We start from the raw sequence: 8,667 nt of genomic DNA on the forward strand, positions 1-8,667 counted from the left end.
AATTAGTGCTAAAGAATCTTTTACTTTAGCCTTCATTAAAATCCAGGGTCTTATTTAGCTTTCCCAATAACTCATGATATATGAAAGTCCGTATCGCAATCCAATTAACTAGGACTAGCTTCCCAAGAAATCTGATACTCTCATCAATACATGATTCTGTTAACCCGTTGGGCAGATTTAACAGTTACTAAGACGATTTGCAAATTTCATTATATTTCAACCAAAAATTCCATACATCCTTTTTTTTTTCAAATATAAGAATAATCCTGACAAGAAATCCATAATCATCTCGTCCTCATTTCCATTCTAATATCACTACTGTCGAAGATCGTTCTGATATCACCCGATGTTCAGTAGTAGTCCTGATAACCTTTCATGTATTCAATTACAAAGATTAGAAATGTCGACTTCTAATCTCGATCATGAATATATTACTCCTGTGATTTTTCTTGCAAAATCTCTGCACAAGCCCAGAATTTTTATTTCAAGCACTTGTAACCACATTCTTCCCTTCTCAGAAATCAGGCAATAATCAACTTAAGTCATTTGCACAATCTCACACTCAATTCTCTTTAGGATAGTAGATACATTATCCATCCCATTACTTTACTGACTTAGGGCACATCACAATTTATTCAATAACACAGTATTGAAATTCAAGAAATTGTTATTTAGCACTTACCCCATCGGTTCAAAGACTTTGGTCAATAACATTCTTGCTCATTCAAAGCTTTAATAACATGTAATAGACCATTCAACTTTCACAAGACAGAAACTTTATCATTCAGAACAGCTTTAAATCCTATCAAGATCTCTGAAGATATATATATATATGCACTTTCATTCAGACTATCTATCCCTTACCCAAAGAGAGGTAAAATTTTGTTTCTAGACACGAAGACTTTATTTAACCTTTCCCATAATAATCAATACCACTTGAATCAATGAGTGAGTATTAATCATCAATATATGACATTTTAAAAGATCCTCTTTTTCAGTTGATAGGACAGTCTGACAAGAAACTATTCAAACTCACTTATCATACTAACCAAAGTCCATTTCAATTGCATTAGCTCAAGATAAAAAAAATGCCTCAATTGAATGCATTAACTTCAATTAACTTACTCGAGGAAAAGGGACCCACCATACAAACTGAAACTGCAATTTTCATTATGTATGCCTCTATTGATATCAGTTCTTTACACGAAGATTTAGAGAAATCCAGATACGGAGGTTATCACGTTACTATAATCAAACTAGGAACACGTTTATAATTGACATAGCCATCATAGGTTGAAGAACATACCTTGGATTACAAATTATCATTGGTAATTTTTTTTACGAGATGAAGATAACAAGAAAACTAGAATAAAGAAATCCATGACAGAGGAATCCAAGATAAAGATATCCAAGGTACAGAAATCCAAGATACCATATCATAATGAAAGACCTAGAAAAATGTTCATAAGAAAGATATGAAGGATCTTGATACTTCCTCAGAGAAAAGAAGTCCAGAAGATTATATCAATCCAACCCACTAGGATTAAATGCAATAAGGATAACTTATCTTCCCATATATGTATATTGAATAGAGCATCAATTTGGAGAAACAGATTTATATCATTGTGCGTATTATTTCATAAAGTCTCATTAAATGGAATGTAATGATATGCCAGAGACATAGAGCAATACAGATTATGGACCAGTCAGACCATCAGTATTTTCGTCTATACATCGTGATTAGGAAGCACTCCCATAAATCATGGATTTTATCAGTAGGGCAGTAACCATAAAAAAATATTTCCGAGAATAGTTAAACATATAGAATACCTCAAAAAAGACTGCAATAATCTGGTATCTTACCTTTCAACATTTTCCTTCAGTTATTTCTGCCATCGTAATTCTCACATTATGCTTCTTATTAAAAAAGTTCAGTTCTGAAGAAATTTCCAGTTAATACATTTCCCAACATCTTACCTTACTAGTCCTGTCAATACTTATCAACCCGATTTAATCTCTGGTCATGTTCAAAACCATTTTATAGCTGAATCTTTTGGTATCATATTTGTGGACTTATTCAATACGATTTTTGTGAAATTCCTTCACAAAACACCACTCTGGTAAGGGGGTGGGGTTGTAAAACCCCTAACTCATTTCTCATACTCATATACAAATATCACTAGTTCATTATCAAAATAACATTTTCATAAACATATCATTCATTTCAGGCAAACTTTTATTCACGTTCATATGACAAGAACTTTTCAGTTATCTTATTTAAACAAGTATATTTAGGTATGCATTCTATGGATTTTGGATAGCCTACTAATCTCATTCATTCAATCCAACAAATTAGGCATATAACCTTTTAATAAGGCCAAACAAACATGGAAAATACATCACAGTTTAAACTTTCATCTCATATGTTATCATGTACATATCATGAACTTTTATTCATACTATTCAAATTTTAAGCTCATCATAACTATACTTTACCCGAATGCCTTAGCTTCTCATCAAACATGGTCAGTATAGCTCGGTTGGAAGGTACCATTGTCTAAACAAAATGGCTCTCATACACGTCGGGAGACATCACATTATCACAGATCGGTGGCATGTATAGCTGAACTCTCATACATATGCTAGGTTAGTCCGAGAACCGACTAAACCATAGCTCTGATACCACAAATATAACACCCCTCACCCATATCCAACATCGGGACAGGGCTCAAGGCATTACCAGACTTAAATTCATAAACATATAAAACTAGGTCACCAAATTTCGCCGAAAATTAAAACTTTTAAAACATATGCTATCATCCCTTATACAGGCTATCGAGGCCTATAACCTACATTAAGGCAATCCGGGACAAAACCGAAAATATTTGGTATTCTTTGGGCAACTTAATAAATTTCTATCTTTGGAGCGCTACACGCCCGTGTAAGTGGGCCGTGTGGATTCCCACGCCCGTATGGCTTGGGGCACGCCCGTGCCCTTAGCCCGTGGGCAACACTGACTTTTAAACACGTCCATGGCACACGCCTATGTTGCCTGTCCATGTTCAGTACTGACTTTGGGACACGGCTATGGGACACGCCCGTGTGACCTACCCATGTCCTATACTAACTCAAAATTTTAAATGCAGGGGACACACGGCCATAGCACACTGATAAACTGTAATTTATACATATTTTTACTCCATGTTTAACGTATTTTATGGATGATTTCCCATTAAAATTGGTGAATTCGATGCTCCTAATGCTTTAATTTCATGTTTTATACTTAGGAGAGCATAGAAGAGCGAAAGGAATGAAAAATGGGCCAAAAATGGAGAAAATGGGCCAAAGTACGAAATCAACACGGCCTGGACCTCCTCACACGGACAGACCACACCACCGTGTCAATTTAGCAGGCTCGAGCACTACCTAAAGTAATTGCACACGGGCGTGTCCCTGCCAAGCCCAAGTTGAGTCCAATTCAGAAAAGGCTAATTTTGAGGGCTCTTAGGCATTCCAAAGCCTATAAATACACCCTAGAGGAGGAACAAAGAGGACACACAGAATAGGGAGTAATAAATTACTCCAAGGATGCTGATTGATCCATCTCAGAAGCTGGATTCATCATCAAGACTGAAGATCTCTCTTCAGTTTCCCCTTCAGAAGTTTTGGGTTTTCTTTATTTTTTGTCTTCTTTATTATTCTGAGATGTTTTCTTATTTAGTCATGAACTAAATCCCCTAAATACCTAAGGGGAATGAAACCTAAGACGAATCTTGTTATTATCTTCTGAATTGTATGATAAATATTTAATTTACTCTTAATTCTTGTTTTGATATCCCAGGATACTGATTCAAGATAAACTCTTACAGAGGAGGAATAGACCCTGTCTAAGAGTACATTTGTCATAATTAAGCGGAGTTGTTTGCGCGCCTAGACATAGGGTGACAAGATTTTTCCGGATTAGGGTGAAACCTAATAAGGGGATCCATAGATCGAGTTAATGCAACCCTAGGGTGTTAATTAGAGAAAGGTCTCAATTATTCAATTTAGGGCTTACACGTTATTAGTCTTAAATAGGGATAATAAGATAACTTAGGGATCTCTACGGAACAAGTTAAATGAATAAATCGAACGATTCGGAGCCAGAATAACAACTACAGTCTAGGTGGATTTTTCCTTAGGTATTGTCTTAGTTTAGATAATTAGTTAGTTAAAAACAAAACCTCTCTATTCCTAGGCTAGATAATAAAAAGACAGTCAATACTAGTACTTTTAGTTCCTTCGGGTTCGACAATCCGATCTTGCTAAAACTTTACTACTATTCGATAGGTACACTTGCCTACATCGCAATAATAGTTAGTTTCAAGAACGATTAATTATAAATATTTAAAACCTATCACGAAATCACGCGATCAAGTTTTCGGCGCTGTTGCCGGGGAACTAAAATATTAGGAATGCTCAATTTTTATTACTTTAGCCATTTATTTTTCTTGCAAATTAATTTTATTTTATTTTTTATTATTCATTAATTTACTTTTTCTTTCTCTTGGTAGGTTCTTATAGTTTATGACTAGAAGAAACCCATCAGGACCACTACTTTTTGACAAAGAAATCGATCGCACAGTTTGCAGAAACCAAAGATAAATAAGGCGAAGCCTAAGATACACAGAGAACGACCAAGAAGACGATACTCAACCCCCAACCAAAGAGATGGCTGAAAACCAAGACAATCAACTACCTTCTGCAATTGTGGCTAATCAAAATCCTGCTCCACGCACTATGTATGATTATGCTAAACCTTCTTTAACAGGAACTGAATCAAGCATAGTTAGACCTGCTGTAGCTGCAAATACTTTTGACCTGAAACCTAACACAATTCAAATGATACAACAGTTTGTTCAATTTGATGGTTTGTAGGATGAAGATCCCAATGCTCACTTAGCAAACCTTTTGGAACTATGCGATACATTTAAAATTAATGGCATTTCTGACGATGCCATTCGTCTTCGGTTATTCCTTTTCTCATTGAGGAACAAAGCTAAACAGTGGTTGAACTCGTTACCACGAGGGTCAATTACTACTTGGGAACAAATGACCGAAAAATTTTTACTAAAATATTTTTCGCCGACTAAAACTGCTAAATTACGTAATGATATCTCTTCTTTTGTGTAGATGGATTTAGAAACACTCTTAGATGCATGGGAGAGATACAAAGACCTTTAGAGAAGGTGCCCTCACCATGGGTTACTGCTTTGGCTTCAGGTTCAAACATTCCATAATGGCCTGAATCCTTCGACTCGGCAAATGGTTGACGTAACTGCTGGCAGAACCATCAATAATAAAACACCTGAAGATGCTTATGAGTTCATAGAGGAGATGTCATTGAATAATTATCAGTGGTAAGTCATGAGGACAAAGCTAACGAAAATAGTTGGTGTTTATAATGTCGATCCGGTCACCATGCTCTCTAATCAGGTAGAACTCTTGAATAAGAAAATTGATGGTTTTCTTAGTTCTTCACAGGTTCACCCAGTAATGCAGTGTGAAGCAAGGGGAGGTGGGACAAGCCATTCGGAATACCAAACTTGTGGCCACAACATGGATAACAAGCAATTAAATTACATGGGTAATAATCCTCGACCTCAAAACAATCCATATAGTAACACTTATAATGCAAGTTGGAAGAACCATGGGAATGCCAAGGAAATCAGCGGCCACCTCCGAGCTACCAATAGCCACCCTATCAATAGGAAAAGAAATCGAACCTTGAAGAGATGCTCACAAAGTTTATCTCGGTATCAGAAACCCATTTTCAGAACACCGAAACGATACTTAAAAATCAACAAGCATCAATTCAAGGGATCGAAACTCAGATAGGCCAGCTTTCTAAACTAATCTCCGAACGACCATAAGGTAGCTTGCCAAGTAATATTGAACCTAACCCAAGGGAACAACTCAACGCGATTAATGTTCAAGATGAAGAAGGATTTGTTGAGCTTGAGCCAGAACCGAGGCAAGAAACGGTAGTAAGCAAAGGTAAAGGTGAGGTAGATTATAATAAAAACAAACCAATGACTGTCGAATATAAACCTCGTGTGCAATACCCCAACGCGATAAGGAAAGACCGCTCAAATGAACAATTTGGTAAATTTCTTAAACTCTTAAAAAAATTACACATTAACTTACCATTTATTGAAGCTCTATCGCAGATGCCAAACGCAATGAAATTTTTAAAAGAGCTTTTAGCAAATAAGCGAAAGTTGGACAAGGCGTTGCATGTGGAGCTGAACGCAGTTTGCTCAGCTATTCTCTAAAATAAACTACCCAACAAAATAAACGATCCAGGGAGTTTTACAATTCCTTGCTTAATTTCTAGTTTAGATGTTAATAATGCATTAGCTGATTTAGGGGATAGTATCAACGTTATGCCTTACAAAATGTTTAAGCAACTAGGCCTAGGGAAACCCAAACAAACTAGGATGAGCATTCAATTAGCAGATAAAACTATAAGATTTTCTAGGGGTATTATTGAAGATGTGCTAGTTAAAATCGATAAATTTATATTTCCCGTTGACTTCATTGTTCTAGACATAGAGGAGGATAGCAACACTCCTTTAATTCTAGGAAAGCCCTTTTTAGCAACTGCTAAAATGATCATTGATGTTGGAACAGGTGAACTCACACTCCGGGTGGGAAACGAAACAATCACCCTTCAAGCTCGCAATTCTGGCAACACATCGAAAATTGAAGGTGATCGTTTAACCCATTCTACTAAAACTGACAATATGGTACAACCTACTTTGCAAGAAATGAGTCTGAAGGAAGCACATGAGTCATTCTCAAGAAATAGTAGAGGACCTACTCATGAAGAACAAATATTGCAAATAGAGGAGCTATATGAATGGTGAACACATAAATCGAGAACACAAAATAAACCAAAACTACACCAGAATGAGCTCGATACCTTTCCAAATCAACTTAAGATTGACGATAACGTCTTATTAGATGCCGCAGATCCTCACATTGTCACTGTCAGACCGGATGAAGAAATCCCCCTTACAGTACTTAGTATTTTTCTATTCGGTACAGTTAAGGTAAGTCACCCCAAGTTCGGCACTTTTAAGGTAAACAACACCCGTTTAAAACCTTATTTTGATGAGATTGATAGCAGGAATGAGAAGTATAAACTCCTCGAGCCACCATGACCATTCAATGGAGAGGTAAGTCGAGCTTAGACTACAAATAAGCGCTTCTTGAGAGGCAACCCGAGCACTAACAATATTAATTTCTTTAAATTTTAGTATTTAACACCTAACTTACTAATAGAGATCTTGAATATAGGTTTTTTCACAAAGACATGGCCAAGCAAATGGTCGTGCTTAGGGCTGTGTGATAACAGGGCAAAAGATTTCCCCAACACGGGCTATGATAAAACACCACGGTCGTGCGACATGGCCATGGTCGAACCTACCAAAACAACACGGGTGTGCGACACGCCCATGTGTAAGAACCGTGGGTGAACCTGTTAAAACAGCACGGGCGTGCGACGCGTCCGTGTCTAGTACCCATGATCAAACCTGTTAAATTAACATGGTCGTGGACCTTGCATACACGGGCGTAGAAGAAGAAAACTAAGCTAGACACGGTCGTTTGACACGGCCGTGTACACCCACACGCCCAAGGAACACGGGCGTGTACTAAATGTCAGACGCGCACAAATTCAAAATTAGCAAATCACACGGGCTGAAATTGGCGAACACGGGAGTGTTACCTGGCCATGTGCCCCAAAATCTATAAAAACCCTACACTATTCATTGTCTTCCCCACCCAAAAACCCTAACCCTAGTCGCTGTAAGTCCACACGACCTCCCCGCCACGCCCGTGCACTGCATCCAACTCCATTTTTACCGTTCATTCCTTTTCTAGCGTTTGTTTATTTTTTTCCCTTTAATTGCACTCATTTTTCATGTTAGTTATCATAGAACTATGCATTTTTCATGATTATTTTCATCTTTCTATCACTCACATTTTATTCATAGAATAAGCTATCATCTTTTTCATATGAAAATTCTTACTCTTTATATGATTTCTCTACTTTATTTGATTAGTTAGAAGTAAATATTCATGATTACAACAATAGACATACTCATGCCTTTAGTGTTAACATTTTTCATCCGTCACACATGTTGCATTCCATGAACTTCGTTGCCATTTTCATGCCATACAATTGATTGCTTTGATTAACTTGTTAGTCTTAGTAGTTGCTGAAATTATGATTGTTATTTACAATTTGTCTTCATTTTACTTTGATCATTCCTCAAGATTAATTAATAGTTTTGATTACAGGTACCATGTCATCTTCACGAGGAAAGAAAACTGCCATACCTGCTTCCAAGAAACGAAAGGGAGCGTCATCTTCTGCGGGTCCAACCGTAGAAATTCGTCACCCTCTCCTACAGTTCCCCCGTGGGCCCTAAGAAGAAATTTTCCAAATACTTTGGACCCAACCTTTAATTGCGGGCCGCTACATCGACTGGGCTACAGTAGAACAAGTTCAGTTGGCTAATGTGATTCGCGCCCTCCTAACCACCGACCCTTGGCAGTTGTTCTTTGGGATCATCGAGCCAACATACCTCGAGCTCACAATGGAACTATGCTCAACGTTCC

The 8,667-nt window shown here is 37.3% G+C and overlaps 1 non-coding gene across 1 annotated transcript; it reads right to left on the bottom strand.

The window, feature by feature from the left end:
- Nucleotides 1-5,139: 5,139 nt before the first annotated feature.
- Nucleotides 5,140-5,246, bottom strand: LOC128290694 (small nucleolar RNA R71). Its single transcript, XR_008280482.1, has one exon. It is a non-coding gene; the product is annotated as a small nucleolar RNA R71 (small nucleolar RNA).
- Between the last annotated feature and the right edge of the window lie 3,421 nt (nucleotides 5,247-8,667).

This window comes from Gossypium arboreum, chromosome 3, assembly GCF_025698485.1.
Source record: "Gossypium arboreum isolate Shixiya-1 chromosome 3, ASM2569848v2, whole genome shotgun sequence".
Classification (NCBI taxonomy): Eukaryota; Viridiplantae; Streptophyta; class Magnoliopsida; order Malvales; family Malvaceae; genus Gossypium; species Gossypium arboreum.